The sequence below is a fragment of the Stegodyphus dumicola genome, chromosome 8 (assembly GCF_044657685.1).
Source record: "Stegodyphus dumicola isolate Sdum_Otavi_A_Nest chromosome 8, ASM4465768v1".
Taxonomy (NCBI): domain Eukaryota; kingdom Metazoa; phylum Arthropoda; class Arachnida; order Araneae; family Eresidae; genus Stegodyphus; species Stegodyphus dumicola.
Genome location: NC_140775.1, coordinates 114542647 through 114562002, shown reverse-complemented (window position 1 = coordinate 114562002; position 19356 = coordinate 114542647). Strand labels below are relative to the sequence as shown.

The 19356-nt window shown below is 35.0% G+C and overlaps 1 protein-coding gene across 3 annotated transcripts in view; it reads right to left on the bottom strand.

Moving 5' to 3' along the window:
* Positions 1 to 3094: 3094 nt before the first annotated feature.
* The window catches only part of Vps35 (Vacuolar protein sorting 35), a 199331-nt gene continuing 183069 nt past the window's right edge, over positions 3095 to 19356 (bottom strand). For all 3 annotated transcript variants that reach the window (XM_085822305.1, XM_085822303.1, XM_085822304.1), the window contains one exon: positions 3095 to 3276. The gene's annotated coding sequence lies outside the window, so the exon portion shown is untranslated. The remainder of the gene's footprint in view (positions 3277 to 19356) is intronic.

The window sequence follows — 19356 nt, the reverse complement described above, 5'->3', positions numbered from 1 at the left end:
TAATTTTGTCTTCATCTGGTTTAAAACCATCTTTAGAAAATATATGTCCTATATATTTCACTTCATTCAGCCCAAATTTACATTTATTTAAATTAAATTTAACATTCTTTTCTCTGGCTCTGCCCAACAATTTTTTTAATCTTAAATCATGTTCTTTTTTATCTTTACCCCAAACTAATAAGTCATCTATATATATTTGAACTCCTTCTAAATCACTAAAAGTTTCAGAAAAACTTCTGTGGAAAACTTCTGGTGATGAACTCAGTTCATATGGCAACCTCAAAAAACAATATCTACCAAATGGAGTGTTAAATGTAGTAAATTCACAACTTGGATCTGACAGTTTAATTTGCCAAAATGCTTTGTTTGCATCTAAAATACTAAAGACCGTATGTGATAATGTTCTCACAGTATATTTTGATTAAGGTGCTGAGGATCTAAACCTTCTTAAATTACCATCCTTTTTCCTTACTGCCACTAATGAATTCACGAATTCTGTTGGTTGGTTAACTTTCTTTATAATACCATCTTTTTCCATTCTTGCTAATTGCTTTTTTAATGGATTTAAAGTTTTATCCCAGATTTTCTCTACTATAAATTCAATTGATTCAGCCAACCAGTTCACCATTGAAATGGAATCTGACAATATTTTTCTCTTTCTTGATATTATGATTATCCTCAATGAATCTGATTTCAGCACTACTGTTTACTGTAAACCCTTTTTTGTTTGTCTACTTTCCCATGCTAAGTCTTCATCTAGCTTAAAAAAAGGCTTTCTTTTTTATTAATATATATTTTGAGGTCTCCAAGTAGGTTCCTCAGAACCGCCACTTGCTAATGAACTCAATTATTTGAGAGGAACTGCAATTGACCAAGGATTTTCTTCTATGATCATTGATAAAATTCTCAAGAAATTTTCATCTCAATGTTAAAGAAGATATTCTGTTAGAATAACACTAACAACCTCCTCGTCCCTCTATTTCATTTTTCTGTTAGTTCCAAAATTGCACAGTTTCTCTAGAAGTTGAATTTTCAAGTCGTTTTCTCGCCTGTTAATAACATGGTTTCGAATTCCATTTCTTAATTCTTGGGGAATTTACAGCATATCTTGTCAGTGTGGTTTGAGGTATATTGGTCGAACTAATACAACATTAGTGTTTCGTAGAACATGAATGTTAAGTTCAAAAAGGTGAAATTAACAAGTCTTTGATGGCTAATCATTGTTGGAAATTTAATCACAATTTTGACTGCAAAAATTATCCTCAAAGATTTTTTCCACCGGTGAACTGGATTTTCTTGAAAAAGATTTATATTGTTTAGCTAAGGACTTTAATTCTAATCCAATCACTCCTAACACTTTTAAAACTCTATTAACTTATTTTTTTAAATTTTAGATAGTATTTCTGCTGATGGATAGCACTATCTTTCTGTTTGCTTTATTCCTGTTCTGTATAAATACAAAAGTGGCTTTTTCTTTGCTCATGATAATGAGGAACATGTACCTGTTTACCCTCAAAATTGAAATGTGTCTTGATCAAAATCTAAGCCAAACAAATGGTTGTAGAGTTTCTCTTTGGTATGTTTTCTTGGGAATTTTTTTTTTTTTTCCCCATCAGTATTGTTGTTTCGTTTTGCATTATATTAATGTTTTTAGTTTTTCAACTTAATGTTTCTTTTTATAATATTTTAATTATTTTATGCTTTCTCCATTTTATATTCTTGTGCTCACCACTGTTTTTCGCTTGTTCCCCTTTCGGAATATGTCAAGAGACAAGAACAGATCTTGTACGTTATGTCTTAAACGTATGAAGTTCTTGAACTCTCTCTATTTTTTGCTTAAATGCAAACATTAGAACATCCTTCCCAAATTTATACAAAGTCATCGTATACGTTTTCCAAAGTCAAATAAAATCTTAAATCTTCTGTTCCTGTTTTGAAAATTAAGCATAAATTCAAACATAATGTGACTAAACTTCTTAGTCACATTATGACAAACAAATACAAACATTTGTCTAACACTGAATATGAATAATATTACCCTCATTTAAAAATTGCCAATTCTACTTTATGTTTCTACTCATTTGAATATAAATCATGGTCTAGAACCGATACCACTTATCAATGCCCTAAAATGTCCTTTACCCAAATTGGCTTGTCCGAAACATCTTCTTAATCTTGCCATTGGAAATACTAATCTAATTGTTATCTTTTGAAGGATCAGAAGAAAGTACTGATATATATATCTTCAACTTTTCAAAGGTATCTAAACCTTCAGTTCCTTAAATCATCACTTCTTTAATGCTTTTCAATTCTCTAAAATTTAAAAAAAACATAGAGAGATACAATCTGTCACTTAAATATTCATAACATACCATTGGCTTTGAATCTTAAACCTCTCGACGTTATGCACAAAAAATTGCATATGAAGTCTGGCTTTCATATTTATTGCACATGAAAATTTCTACCAGGTTTTAATCTACCCAATTTTAGGTTACATGTAGTGAGAAAATTATTTTTCAATTATAATCAAGAAGATATCATTTATTTGTGACATTTTCAGGAACTCCGAAATTTCAATATCGTTGTTACAGATAACACACATAAACTGATAAATAAAGGCCCATACAGCTCGATCCCTAAAGATCCTTCAACTTCTGACCTCACATTGCTTTGAACGATATCATACCCTATAGGAATATTAAAACTGTTTATTAGTCAGTTTCAATTTTTTTTTCTTTTTTTACATTTGAAAATTTAAATAAAACTTGCAAAACCAGCAAATTAATATTTTAAAGGAAATCAACAGTGAATTTCATTTGTATGTCAAGGGGTTAGTAATAATTTTAATAATAAAGGTTACTATGGAAGTGCATTTTATTAACTTGTATTGCACAATATTAACCATTTATATTAATTAAATGAAGGGAAAAACAACAACAAAAAATGCAAGTAAATGAAAACAATTTAATTCTAATTGGCCTAGATAGAAAAAAACACAGCATAAATGGAGTTTTATTGTGTTTTCTGTATGTATCACTCAGCATGTGTAATTAGAAATTCAGTGAAAAGAATGTAGAAAATAAAAATCTACAAATCTGAACATATATTTTAATCTCCAAATAATTAAATTATTTAATTAAATATACAATAGCTAAATCCTAACAAAATGCATCACACACCCTTTAAATGGCACTTTCTATTTACATACATTTCATGGAATGGTGAGGCACAGTTCAAATAAAAATTTTCAAGAACAGCATGTGTCCATTGATTGAACTGCAAGAAAAAAATGAAAGGCATTAAAAAAAAAAAAAAAAAAAAAAGGGGGGGGGAAAGCGAACATGATATGAAAATTTTTAGTAGTTACACTTAAATTTCCCACACAGTATAAATAAATTACACATATTGCTCCAAAAAAGGTTGTCATATTAAATATTTGTTGAAAACTTTATTGTAGATGTAACTGTTAACTGTTTCACTGCATCAAATGAATTGGCACCTTCCATTAAAAATGCACAGAATTTAAATTTTTAAGGGCAAGAAATCTTCAACAGTTTCAATTTTCTCTGCAAAATATCAAATTAAGTAAGCTTTTCATTATCTCACTAAAGATTCCAGGGCAGGTTATAAAAACTAGCTCTCCAATCTAAAAAACTACTCATTCTCCATTGTATAACCAATGAATTTTTAAAAACTACAGCAACAATCCTGAAAGCAGACAAAGTTATATGCCATCAAATTAAAAAATCCATGACATAATATACATGGTAATTTTAAAATGTTTAATTTTTTTTAATATAAAAATGACAGTATGTGTTTTAATTTTCAATAATTTGCTCAAGTTTCTATTTTATTTATTTAACTCTTTCCAGATAGGTGTATTGCATATGTCATGGTAGTATTTGATTCATCTATGGTGGGTGTGATGTCCATCTTTCAGAGGTTCAGTGCCTAGTTAGGTGCCTCTAATGTATACATGACAATCACATGGAATGAAATGTAAATATTTTTAATTCTAACAGATGACACCCTGCATCCATGGTATTAAGATACATGGGAATATGATGCCTGAACTTTGACCTTGGACTTTGTTTCTGAAGGGTAAATAGTGAGATTCCACAATCAGGCCCGCGCCAAGCCTGATCGGCGCCGTCTGCAAATGTCTAGCAAGTGCTATTACATAGTGACAATATTAAAGGGACATTGCTTATAGTTAACATTTAGAATGAACATTTATTAACATAATAATATTGATAACCGAAAAACTAAAAATTTCCATTTTATCTTTTGTCTAAATATGCAAACATTTTGTGCTTTGTTAAAACCCACACTCAAACATATTTATTGAAGAATTAAGAAGAATACATACATTTATGTTATAAAAAGCCACCTAAGTGGTATAGTGTTTAGCGTTGCTGACTGCCGTGCCGAAGGGCTAGGGTTCGAATCCCGGAGAAGACATGGATGTTTGTAAACGTATAGTGTCCATGTGGCAAGAAGGCAGTCTAAATATGTGAGGCAAAAGTCCTCTCAAGGTTGGTGGTAGGGGAAGAGGAGGTGGGAGACGTTCGCACCTGTCCCCCCAGGGTGCTCTCCATCAAAATTGGGGGCTCACCTGTAAGGTGCTCAAGGCTGTTGTCAACGGCAGGTGTATTTTGCGCTCCTTGCCACGAGGAATTTCATGGACAGGCTGACTATAGGTCACACAAGTGAACAATAGTCAACAATAATAACATGTTATAAAAAGTAACACTGCAAACGAAGCAAAATAATATACTAAACGCATTGGATACCAAATATATTGGAAGATTATTTATTGATTATTACTATCGCATTGGAAGATTATTTATTATCTTAAAATTAAAAACGATACATGACATTAAAAACAATACAATGAATATACATATCCAAAAAATTTGCACTGAATAAATTGTTCGCAGCGCAGTTTACGACAAGGTTTAAACTGTAATTACAACAGGGTACAAAAAATGCTCTACGGCTGATATCTAGGGATATATCCAAAATTCTTTTCTGCAAACTGCTATGCTGTTGATAACGGTATATCGTAGAGTTTCAACTAGCAATGCTATATTTCCTCCAAAAGTTTGCGAAAACTGCAGTTAATGCACAAGATCTATACTATTTATATCTCTTTGATTTTTATCAGTTAATGCTTTTTGCAGTTTTTGACCTGAGCTGATCTTATAAATACACATATGAATGAAAATACGTGATGCCGATGCATATGTAAGGGCACAGTGGGTGCCGTAGACGCGTTCGGCAAACTGCTTAGTCCTTATTTTATGTCTATAGTTGCAATCGTAGTAATTTGTGCAACATTAATCTTTTTTTTTTTTTTTTGTGATTGCTTGTTGTTACTGTTATTCAACATAAATAAAAGGGTAAGTGCAGTTACATATTATGTTAAACTTAGGTTAGCTTTTTAATTCAGAAAAACGACGATTTGAGCATTATTGCTTAAAAAAAAAAAAAAAAAAAAAAAAAAAATTTTTTTTTTTCAACATGAACCATTTCTTTATTAAAACTAAAAATCATTATATTTCAAGAAGAAAGGTTTGACATCTTTACGGAGTACCACTGAATTTAAAGTATACCTGTTTGAGATTTAAAGGGAAGTAAAAATATACAAGGTATTCTGAAATCAAAAATTGGTCATTTTCCACTTTTTAGCTATACAGAAACCCAAAAGAAAATGTTTCGTTATTTCATTTTGTCTTAAATACATACTTTAAATTTGACTTATTTACTTTATAAGGTATTTCTCCCGCCTTCTTAGCGAGCCATCATGGTGTAGTGGTCTGCACGCTCAGCGCGTAATTGAGAGGTCCGTGGTTCGATTCCTGGCAAAGGTGTTGCTAATTTTTCATCTTTCCTGCTTCCCCAAATACCTAATGTCTCTACAGTGGCGCCCGAACTAAATGGGGTGTTGGATGATGATTCTCCTCAGCCAGGATTTGGTGATTGGGTCCCCTAAAAACCCCAGTCTCCCTTTAAAAGGGGTAATATATAAGGTATTTCTCCCGCATTCTTAGTGAGCCTTCGTGGTGTAATGGTCTGCACGCTCAGTGTGTAATTGAGAGGTCCGCGGTTCGATTCCCAGCGAAGATGTTGCTAATTTTTCATCTCTCCTTCCCAAAATACCTAATGTCTCTACAACGTTAATAAAAAAAAGAATACCACCACCTTCTTGAATTATTTGGTATTGATCTAATAGTTCATATATTTTCCAACATATACTCTTTTAAGACATACTCACTTTCTCAGAAGTAAGGTAAAATATTTCAAAGTGACTTTCTGAGTGCTTTATGCAATAGTCCTTATAATAGTTATTTTCTACTTTTATTTTTACTTCCCCTTTTTTTGTTTTCATTCTTCTCCAGATATCAGGGGAAAAAAAAAATTGTCTCAGTATCAGAATGTAATGAAGAAAAAGAAAGTGGGAGGAAGACTTAATAAACCAGAACCTTAAAATTAATCAGTTTCTCCAAAACCCAAAAAATACCCAAGTTGACACTACTAGCACTGGTTTGTACATCAAAGTCTTAGCTACCACTGAAATTACCAAAAGAACCTAAGAATCAGAAAGAGTTAGAAAGTGTTTTCACCCAGGATTTACGTTTAACTTCAATGCACTCGGTTGAAAAAAAAAAAAAAAAAAAAAAAAAAAACAGCAGAAATACTATTGAAATCTAAAATGTCTGCAGTAGATACGCATTTGCCTGTGCCTTATGATTCCGGATTATGCCCAAGTCCATTATTGCGATCCCAAGTTTAAGCCTTAATAGAATATGGTCCTGAATATTACCTATACCTGGTTTCGAGTTTCAGTTTTCCAAAAGGCAAAAATGGACGTAAATATTTTTTGATATACTTTTGTCGAATTTTGCCAAACAGCGAAAGAGTTAATCTGATTTCTGAGAACAATTACGAAAGAATAAACCTGTTAATTCAAAATTTCAAATTTTATTAAAAAAAAAAGAGATTAAGCTTTGGCGCGATGTTATTGAAACAATTATCTATGCCATTCAGTTTTTAGCCAAACAAAACTTCCATGGTTCCAGTAACAAATTATTTGAAAAAAAAAAAAAAAAAAAAAAAAAAAAAAAAAATATTGTTACGTTTTTTCCCCCTGACACCAGTTGTTTCATTATTTTCTTCCTTCATGTTCGTATGGGGTTCGTAGATTTGGAGTGAATAACGACGACACTTGATGAAGTATTGAAACACACTTTATTTAGCCAACATTAATCAGGACACCTCCAATAACACTTTTTACAGTTGTTGAAGATCTACTATAAACACGCTGGAACAACCAGCGACACAGCCTTCACACTGTCAGGCAATAACGGTGGAGACAGCTTTCTGCAAAGCTCCCGACTTGGTCGTTCTCGGAACTCCGCGTACTCTCGAGACTCTCCAAGCTACAACTCCAGCTCCTGACTCTTCGGTTCAGTTGTTCTCACAGCTCAACACACTCTCTCGGCGATGCATTAACCGCAATACACTAAGAGACTCCTTCGGTGCACTCGACGACCCACTTGGCAATCGCTGCCCGGCTGTCAACTCGATCGACTCCGCACGGCTCACTACACACTCTCTGAGACACACACTGACTGCATACCAGCAGGGTTTATATAGCTTTCGGCTTGTGTTCGAGAACATTCTGGGCTAAACCGGTAAGAACTCATTCCAGAAGGTTCTCCATTCGTCCATGGTATATCACCAATTTTTTTCACCAAATGGGCGATTTATCGCCAAATGTGGTAGCCATGCATTCACTTGCCATTTTATGGCAACCCTAAAACTGCTTTGCGTGGAAGCCATCTCACCGCGTCTTGACATTTCATAACACTGCCCTCTGCTAAGGACTGCACGTCCCGGGCAGTATAACCCTTAGTCTGAAGCATAATTCGATGCAAGCAAAACGTAATGAAACAAACATAAGGTATAAATAAATAACATAACTAAAGAAACTGATATTTACACTATGTACAAGTTACATATACAAACTAAACACATAACAATTTTAAATTATATACATTAAAGTTAAAAATGAATTTCAGTCTTAGTCTATTCACTAAAATATACCTAGGTCAAATACTTTTCCACTGCAATTCTCAGACACATTTATGTTTTGCATATCACAGTCTGAAGATTCAGTTCTTTCAGTCTTTTCATTCACAGTAAAATACGAAACAGTTTGTTCATCACTCTGCAGTTTATTCGCATCGTGTGTACAGTTCTTAGTAATTTTAGCAGTTCGTACATGCTTATTTACCTCTATTTCCTGAAAGTTAGTTGTGATGTTTGCACCAGGGTCATGAATAGAATCCGATCCTTTACAAGCAGAAGTATCCAGGTTTAGAATCAAGTCCTTGTCTACAAAATCTCCACTATGAGATGCACACCCAGTTTGTGAAGTGAGTGAATTTTCTTGCAGTACTACAGCATACTGCTTAAGCTGCACATCAGCTTCTCCCATCTCCACATCACATGCACTTTCAGATGGTTCGAGGCTTGCTGAGTGCGTTTTCATAGCTTCACTATCAGTTTCTAGGAACTTGACAGTCGAATTTTTACTTTCTTCTATCTCTACTTTAGGCAACATGAGAATCAAAGTCTTTGTTCCAGTCTTTTATTTCGTCATGGTTTCATTCTTTTTCTTTAATCCTGTTAGATATTTCATTGATCATTTCTCGGTCTCTTTTAGACAGTTGGTTAGCTACTTCTTTCATTTCTTCATCCTTGGATTCTCGAGATGCCCCTACTGTCATTTTCACATCTTCTTTTATGGCTCCAGTTTCTTCTGCAAGCTCCACTTTCAGCGGTTGGAGTTGCTCTTGCCCCTTTTCTTGGCCGACATTTATTTTTTCCCGCTGGGCTTTCGTATCTTCCAGTCTGGCTTTCATCTCTTTCAGTCCGGCACTGATCTCAGCTGTCATCTCTTTATATCCAGCTTTAATCTCATCACATTTGGCTTTTATCTCAGCTTTCATCTCTTCCTGTCCTGCTTTCAACTCAGCTAAAAGGTCCATCAAAGTCTTCATTTCTTCTGCCATGGCTTTCCTCTGCAGGCGGGTCACTGGCATTCACTCGCAAATCCCACTCCTGACACCAGTTGTTACTTTTTTTTTTTCCTGACATCAGTTGTTGCGTTATTTTCTTCCTTCACGTTCGTACGGGGTACATAGATTTGGAGTGAAGAATGACGACACTTGATGAAGTATCGAAACACACTTTATTTAGCCAACATTAATCAGGACAGCTCCAATAACACTTTTTACAGTCATCGAAGATCTACTATAAACACGCTGGAACAACCAGCGAGCGACACAGTCTTCACACTGTCAGGCAATAATGGTGGAGACAGCTTCCTGCAAAGCTCTCGACTCTGCTTGGCTGTTCTTGGAACTCCACGTACTCTCGAGACTCTCCATGCTACAACTCCAGCTCCCGGCTCTTTGGTTCAGTCGTTCCCGGAGCTCAACATGCTCTCTCGGCGATTCACTAATTGCAATACATTAAGAGACTCCTTCGGTGCACTCGACGACCCACTCGGCACTCGTTGCCCGGCTGTCAACTTGATCGACTCTGCACGGCTCACTACACGAGGCACACTCTCTGAGACACACACACACTGACTGCGGACCAGCAGGGTTTATATAGCTTTCGGCTTGTGTTCGAGAACATTCTGGGCTAAACCGGTAAGAACTTGTTCCAGAAGGTTCTCCATGGTATATCTCCAATTTTGTCGCCAAATGGGCAATTCCTCACCCAATGTGGCAACCATGCCTTTCCTTGCCATTTTTGGCAACCCCAAAACTGCTTTGTGAGGAAGCCATCTCACCACGTCTTGACATTTCGTAATAATATTTTTTTAAAGTGTATAGAAATGATCACAAAGCTTGACCCTATCATATCTATATATATTAATAAAATTCAAACTAAAAAAATATACTCCATTACAATGGTTCAAACATGAGAGGTAAAACGTTTTTGAGTAATTATGCTCAAATCATTGCTTCTCCGAATTAAAGTTAACCTAAGTTTAACATAATATGTAACTGCATTTACCTTTTTTTTATGCAGAAAAACAATAACAACAATCACAAAAAAGATAAATGTTGCACAAATTACTAGAATTGCAACAGTTGACACAAAATAAGGATTAAGCAATTTGTCAAATGCATCTACCCTTACATACACATCGGCATCAAGTAGTTTCACATTCAGATAAGACAGAAGAGAACACCAGAGACAAACTCCTGCCTTGGTTATAACTATTGGTTAAATAAGACAGTCTGCTAGGAGGAAGAGGCGCTCAGACCTGGCAAGCTTGAGGCTGCCTTAACACAGTTAAATGCCCCAACCCCTAGAGGTGATCCAAGAGCCCGCTAAGCTATCAGTCCAGACGACGAGCTAAGACTATGCTGAGTCGACAGGAATTCAGCAACTCACATTCCACGTCAATATTCTGGAGGAATGGTAAAAACATCTGCCATCAACAGGGGCCCCAACCCCGGACAGCAGAATGAAGTCACTTAAACAGTGTTAGATAGACCGGGCCACCAATCTGGCCTGCTAATACTACGTCATGGTATACAGATGTCGGCTTTAGGTGCCCCCAAGGCGAAACCAAGGAAGGATATGAATATTAAGTTTTGAGGCTCCAGGCATCCACTGGGAAACCTCAAGCAGTTTAAAGGCTCGCTGAATTTGCCAACTCCATCGATGAGGGCGTTTCGCCCAGGACAACCATGAATATCTGACAATATAGCTCCATCACAACCAATGGAACGGACAAGACAGTACCATATGGTACCTGCCGAGCCTGAAACAGCCATCGCCAGTGATGACTCCAGTCTTGTGGAGACTGATTTTAAACACTCGTAGCCGAGACTGCCTAGGTACAGATCCTAATCAGTAGCTTCCCAGGTTTTACCAAGTCGATCCCAGAGGGATGTTTAAATAAGACAAGAATTTTCCTGTTCAGACAGGTAGCGAGACGAACTGCTTGTTTTAATGATCACCTGGTGCCTTTTTGACTCAGCGCCCACGTGTGTCGCGCAACCTTGCCTCTATTGTCAGCGCGGACCTGTCCCCAATGTAAACAAGCGTGCTGGGTCTTTATGTACTTGTGCTTTCGTTTAAGTTTCTTTCGAATGGTTTTCTGAGGAAGCAGTATCTCCCATTAGTGCACTTTCTTCTTTTTGCATGTAGAGTAGGGTGTTTTTTTCTTTTGTGTGATTTTTTTTTGTTTTTTGTTTAAGATATTTATCGAAATATCGCTTTTGTTATTGTTTGTTTATTACAAGAAGATTAAAGTAGCAGCTTTAACAGTAAACAAAATTACAAAATGGCAGAAAGTATTGAGAAACTCAATTGTATATTGCAGTGGAACAAAAATATGGGAGGAATGAATATTAGAGAAAAGCAGTCACATCTTATACAAAATCTTTCAAATGGTATATAAAATTATTTTTTTGGACTCCTCAACATTACAATCTATAATGCTCATGTTTTATACAACGTAAAAAGTTATACAAACAGACCATCACTTCAATTTTGATTAAAACTAATTGAACAAATTACAGAGAGGATCATGTCAAGAAGAGAATGTTAATTTTGGGCATTAGCTGCACAGATGCAATTTCCCTTTCAGAAAACCATTTTCCACCTCTAATTTTTAATGAGAAGAAGATGTATTTTTTGTAATGTTGAACTATGCACAGAAAGTGCAGTTCAGAAAAAACATCTTACTTTGAGTGCAAAGATTGTAATGTAGGACCTGTGTTTCGAAATATGGGAATGGGACTATTCGCCATCAAGACATTTTTCTTTACACAACTGTATTATATTTTGCTGTATTATATTAAGTCTAGTTCAATAATTTAATTTAATAAATATTTTATATAAAATAATGTATAAGATGTTTTTGTGTAAAATTTTATACAAATACATCATTACACATGGCATATTAATTTTAAGAGAGTAATGCGCCGACAAGATACCAAAGTAATTCCGCTTCCCATTCAGATTTCATAAAAACATGAATTTCCTGCTTGTATGAGTGATTTCTCTGAACTAGCCGATTAAAATTTCAAGATATTTTGATGAATCATTTAATATTGCACATGCATAATTTTTAAAATCGATAATATAACTTCTGATATATCAGAGGTTTAGTAGCCTCAGTTCTTTTTAATACTGACATAATTTTTGAACTAACTACATGTAATTTCTTCATATCTCATAATTGTAAACAACTATATATATTACAAGCAATCATTATTAAGTATACAAAAGATAAACAGAATTATTAAAATAAAGAAATTTAATATGAGCATAACACAACAAGATATAATACAGTCGTGTAAAGAAAATATGTCTTGATGGCAAAATGGCCATGGTGAAAATACCTAGACCCTTGAAATATACCACACAGAAGACCAATTTTTAAACTTCATTGTAAATGTATATATGTATGTACCTGTGTAGGTTTGCCATTTTATAATATTTTAATTGCAGTTTAATAAGGGCTGGAAGTTTGTTTTAATATTGCTGATTCATTGTCAATATATGATTATAACTGCAAACGTTATATGTATTCAATTCTATAATTCATCAAGCATAAAAGTAAATGCACTTTCTTTAATATTTGAAAAAACTGAGTTAGTTGGAATAAAAACACATTTTTGCCAAATTAGGTTTAACAAGCAAGAACCTGACATCTTGTAGAGACATCATGGAAGCTCAGCACCCCATCTCATAGTGAGAAAGAAGGCAGTAGACTGGGATGCCATCTGGAAAGGGACAAAGTCCTATTGCTGTCATTTAAGAGGGATTCTACTGGAAAGACTGGAACTGTTGTGGGTTAATTTATGCTTTATCTTTATGGAACTATTTTACAGTTAAAATCACCACAAACTGAAAATAAATATTAACAGTATTTGTTATGCAACCATCATTTTAAGCAGCACTAATATACTACATTGGATTGGGTTAATTAGGCAAAGTAAGCTAATCTATCTACTTACGAGAGAAGATGCCTTCACAAAAGATATTTTAAAGAAAACTGACCTATGTTTACATAACACATGCATATACATGCATTTTACAGTTTTAAACAGCTTAATGGAGAATTTGGCTGACAGGACCCTCAATAAAAGAACACTTCTGACAGAACCATCAATAAAAAAACATTTCTAACAGAACACAACTACTGCATGCAGATAGCTGAGAATCTTCCAATTTTAAATCCATAGCCTTAAAAAAAAAAAAAAAAAAAAAAAAAAAAGGGGGGGGGGAAGAAATAGTAAGTGATTTCCACAAGCTTCTCTCTCAATGACTCAGTGGGTTAACAATACACCAGTAATTAAAGCTGTGCTCATTTATCAGCATCACAACAGGTTGCACAGCTTTTTTTGGTTTTACTCATGTGGAACGTAAAGGCGAGTTTTCTCTCAAAAAGACCTTTACGGAACACATTTCCGCTAAGGCAGAGAGTTCCTGCATGTTTTGTCAGAATTAATTAAAGCTGATAATTAACAACATTCAACATATTACTTCCTTGTATTGAATTACTTAATATCTAGGCCACAAAATTACTTAAATTTTAAATCTAGATTACTATATCTTCTTAAAATTTGAGTCTATTTAATGTCACTGTATGATTTCTACTTCTCCAAGCATCTAACCACCACAGCAGGTTCAGCAGCTATTTACTGTAGTGGTACCTGTTTGTTCTGTAGTTTTCAATATAATGAAGCATAAGTTATATAGTTTGACAGCTGCAGCCACGAACAAGAATGCAAACATGCATGTGCCATTCAGACAGATTTATACATGAAATAAGGAGGATTCACATGAATCATGTAGTAGGGATTTTTTTCCACGTTTATTTTTCTGGTTCTCTTGCGTTACTGAAACTGGATTTAGAAATGTATGCATGCATGTATGTGTGAATGGATCTGTCCATGTATACATCTACATACACATGTATGCGTGTGTATCATATATGTATGCGTGTGTGTATAAACAAACATATACGTACATATATATATTTCTGAATCCAGTCCTACTAACCTACTAACACAAGAGTACCTTTTTTCCTATTTATTTTCATGTGTTCAAAGAAATTATTGTTACAAATTTCGTATATATGTAAATAATTTTAGTAAAATTATACATGAAATTTCTGTATCTTTTGTATAAAGTAACACAAAATACTTAAAAAAAGGTGTAGCTCTGCCGAAAAAATAAGGTTACAGGGGCAAGTTTATTTAACATAGAAGTAAATGGCTATCTCGCTAAATTGGGAAGATATTGAGAACCCAAAGATGATTTTATTGACTAATTTTTGTTGCCAACATAGACTACAGATTTTTTGGTGGCTGGTAGAAAAGTATATAACCTGGAGAGAGCATCAATTCTCGGTCAATTCAGAATCAGATCTCTGATTGACTTTCACTCTTTACATGCGATTCAATTCTTTACATGCGATAATTGTACTCAGTCATATAGACAAAGAGCTGTACGAATACTTTTTTGAAAAGTTCTAGAATTGTAAACTGTTTCTTTGGTGAAAAAAATAATTATCAAGCTATTACTGGTTTTGCATGCATTCGATCCATTATGAACTCATACACATGGTATGAACCTATACAGCTGGCTAAGAGAAAATGACAGCTGTACAAGAATCTGTTAAAGAAGAGGAGAAAAGTGGGGCAAGAGGAGGCTAGATGTTGAAGCTGTATCCAGCACGCTGGAGCTGTGTTTTGGCGAGACGTGTTGAAAAGACTATAACCTCACAGAAACATTCAAGGAGCTTGCCACAGATATTAAAAGGCTGTCTCATCTTGCCTCTTAGGACAGCCCAACAGAAACAAGGGATACAGCTAACATTCACCAATCAAGCAATATCCAAGACATCTACTTATTGTTAAACAGAAAGAAGTAGAAAAACTTATAAAGGACATGCAAGAAAGTAATGTTATAGAGCCTTCAGCAAGTCCTTGGGGCTTCTCCCACTGTCCTGCTCAGAAAGAAAGATAGTTCAACAAGATTTTCCATTGACTATCACCGGTTGAACAACATCATGAAGAGAGATAGTTACTCTTTTCCTGGAATTGACAATATTCTTGACACTCTTTCTAGAACAGTCTTTCCCAAAGTGGGCGATAACGCCCCCTTGTGGGCGTTTGAGACCTAGAGGGGACGTTAAGGGGCCCAGAAAAAATGGGGGCATTGACGTGGGTTAAGGGGGCGATGGTAGATTTGTAATTTGATTTACTTTATATTTTAAATTTCACTAGAATTAAAACCTACCTACTACACAATAACGAATACTTAGTTTATATTTCTACCCTGTATGATGGTATAAAAACTTAAAATACTTAACATAGATTTCGTAGGATAGCCCGCACGCTGTATGCGCGTACGTTGTAAAATGATGAAAAGCATACAGCTGTGTAAATGTATGAATCGCCAAATGTGGCAAACATTCCGGGGGGAAAGGACTAACTGCGGGAGCCGTTGCACTTATGATGTTGTGCTTCGTAGACGCACTGTCCGTTTTCGTTTGGAGAAACCTTCAGCGCTTTTACGCATGCGTCAGGTCTGCTTTGAGTTCATCAAAATAGGGTTGAGACAAAAGAGAAATGTTTACTTAACATGCGTGCTTCCGTGCTTCTGAAAAACTGGTATGAGGAAAAAGTCCATCTCAGCGTATCACCCCTTTTCAGAATAGAATCATCGACAGGTGGCGGTTTTGCAATACGAAAACAGACTGTATGTGGTAGCAATCGCCTGGTTCATCGATACTTGTCCTAACTTGCTCAGTACGATTGAGCATCAAAAGAGAGAAATGAGTTTGTGCGTGTTTGTCTTATTCCTGTCGGTGCTTGCTATATTTAAATCCTATATAAAAGGTCGTAATTTTTCTTATATTTTCATTAGTGGTTTTGTGCGCTATCTTTAAACGAGTATTTAAGTTCAACACTTTATTTACATATTTTTGGAAAAAAAAAAAAAAAAAGCCATGTCGCAAGCAAAAATGAAGAAACGGCAATACAGTGCAGAATATATTAAATATGGATTTATAGAAAATTCGACAAACCCATCTTTGCCTTTGTGCCTTCTTTGTTCAAAAACATTTTCAAACGAAGCGATGAAGTCTTCATGACTTCAAGATCATTTAAATAAAATGCATCCAGATAAGAAAGACAAAGATGTAGCCTATTTTCAAGATCTGGAAAAGAAGCATAATGCTCAGCCAAGTGTATCGAAACTTTTTTCGATGGCTGCTAAGCAAGACGATGACGGACTTTGAGCTTCATACAATATCTTTCTGTTAATTGCTCAAACAGGTAAACCACACACCATCGGAGAAACGTTAATTTTGCCAGCGATAAAAGAAGTTATAACTACTGTGCTCCATAAACCGGCGGCAGATATAATTCGAAAAATTCCTTTGAGCAATAATTCTATGCAAAGACGAATTGATGAAATGGCTGAAAACATTGAAGAGTCATTGTGCAATCATCTGAAGATTAGTGAATTTTCAATTCAGTTAGATGAGTCCACTTTACCAACTAATGAAGCATTGTTGTTGTCTTACGTGAGATTCATTAAAGATGAAAAAATATGTCAAGAACTTTTATTTGCTAGAAATTTAGAGACAGACACAAAAGGAGAAACCATATTTAAAACACTGGAAAAGTTTTGTGATGAAAAAGGAATTTCCTTGAATAATATTATATCAGCTGCTACAGATGGTGCTCCAGCTATGACAGGGTCTCAAAAAGGCTTCATGTCATACTTAAAAAACAAAATTCCTGATGTGATTGCTGTACATTGCGTTATACATCGACAGCATTTAGTTGCTAGAAATTTAAGTGAACGACTGTTTCAATCATTGCAACATGCCATCAGAGCAGTCAATAAAAACCGAAACAACTCTTTAAATGACAGATTATTTAATCAGCTTTGTGTTGCTAATGATGAAGATTTCAACAGATTGATCTTTCACACAGAAGTACGTTGGCTACTATTGTAGTCAAGCTGCTCTTACACAAGAAGAATATCGGCAGACGCGAGTTCTATAATTTTCCCAATTTAACAGTATCCTGCAACAACGACGACTTGCTCGTCTACTGCCAACATTTGGAAAATCTTCACAGTGATTTCAATGAAAGATTCCAGGACATTTTCAAATTGGAAATACCAGACTGGGTGTTAGATCTTTTTTAAAAGTCAACATAGCAATATCACCCCAGCTGGAAGAAGAACTTATAGAACTGACAACGAACGAGGAAATAAAAAAGCAAATTTAAAAATGGCTACCAACAATTTTGGCTACAAAAGTCAATTCCGCAATTGTACCCTGGATTGTGGTTGATCGTTCAACAATTTTTTATTTCATTCCCATCGTCATATTTGTGTGAACGTGGATTTAGTGCTGTGACAATGCTGCTTACTAAAAAAAGAAATAATTTGCAAGTTACCAAACGCGGCGACTTAAAACTGCTTTTGACTAAAATCAAACCTGATGTCAACAAATTTGTTAAAAATCATCAAATTCATCCATCCCATTAGATTAGTTTAAAAACTAAAATTGATTACCTATCTATATTGTTTATTTTAATTTGATTAAAATATATTATTAATATTATAAAGTTGTGTTTTAATTGCTCTCACTGGTAAAAATTTCTAGTTTAGAATGTAAGTTTAAACACCAGAACCGACTAATATAGCACACTATAACTAAATTAATTAAAGTAATGAAATTGTGGTTTTTAAGTTTTAGGAGTGTATAAAAAATGGGGGGGGATGAAAAATAATTGATTTTCAAAGGGGGCGGTAGAAGAAATAAGTTAGAGAAACACTGTTCTAGAAGGAAGCAGTTTTCGACACTTGATTTAAAAAGTGGATATTAGCAGATGGAGATACACCCTGATGACAGAAAAGATGGCATTTACTACCCAACAATGACTTTGGCAATTCAAGGTGATATCATTTGGATTATGTAATGCACCATCAATATTTTAATGTCTTATGAACACTATGCTGAGAAGTCTTTCCAACAAAACCTGTCTCTCATATCTGAATGGCATCATCAGGAGGAAAGATTTTGAAGAATATCTGGAAAGCATTATAAATCTGCTTCAAAAATTAAAAGAAACTAATCTGAAGTCCTGCCAAATGTAAATTGTTTAGAACGGAAGTGACTTACCTCATATCATCTCTGTTGAAGGAAGTGCACGTGGAGCCTGAAAAAGTGATGGCAGTTAAAGACTTAAAATATCCCAAAAATGTCCATCAGCTGACAAGTATCCTGGGGTTACAGAAGATTTGTGAAGGACATTTCTTCCACCATAAGACCCCCATGAAAAAACTGACAGAGAGCAAACAAAAGTTCTTGTGGACAGAAGAATGTAATGATACAATGAACAAACTGAAGGAGTCTTTGCCATCTGCGACAATCTTGACATTTCCTCATCTAGCTAAACCATTTATTCTTGACATGGACATAAGCAATGAGAGAGTTGGTGCTGTTTTGTCTCAAGAAATAAGCTGTCAAGGATGTGTCATGTCATACTGGAGCAAGTGTGCATCTAAACTGGACAGGAATTATTGTCTCACCACAGAAGAGTTGCTCGTTATAGTTAAAGCAAAACATTTCCACCATTATATCTATGGCAGAAAATTCCTACTTCACACCAATCGTGCATTCTTTACCTGGGTCTTAAATTTTAAGAATATTGCATGCCAAACAGCCAGATGGATAGAGAGACTACAGGAATATGACATCACCATCCATCATTAGAAAGGATCATCATATGGAAATGCTGACACCTTGATATTGTCACGGGGTCAAAGCAAAATACAAACTGATTAATCCATTCGTATGTCAAGTTACAACTTCAACATTGGCTGATAAGTATCCACGAAGAATTGAGGAAAGTTAGGAAAGACCAGATGGAAGATGGCCACATTAAGCCCCTAACTGACTTAATGGAATCTTCAAACAAGAAACCTACCCTGCAGGACATTTTGTTCTATAGTCCTATGAGAGAAAATTCTGGACTCTCTGAGACTCACTCATATTCGAAACAGCACCCTGTACTTCAAGTTCAAACTGGAAGATTGGAAGGCATTTGAATGGCAGGTGATATTTCCAAGATCCTGGATCTCAGGTGCTCATAAAGAATTACAATAACAGTCCAAAAGGAGACCACTTCAAAATAGTGAAGACTTCGCACAGAGTTCAAGAGTGCTTCCACTCGAGCAATGCAAGGGCTGATATACAAAAGCGTTGACAATCTTGTGATGCCT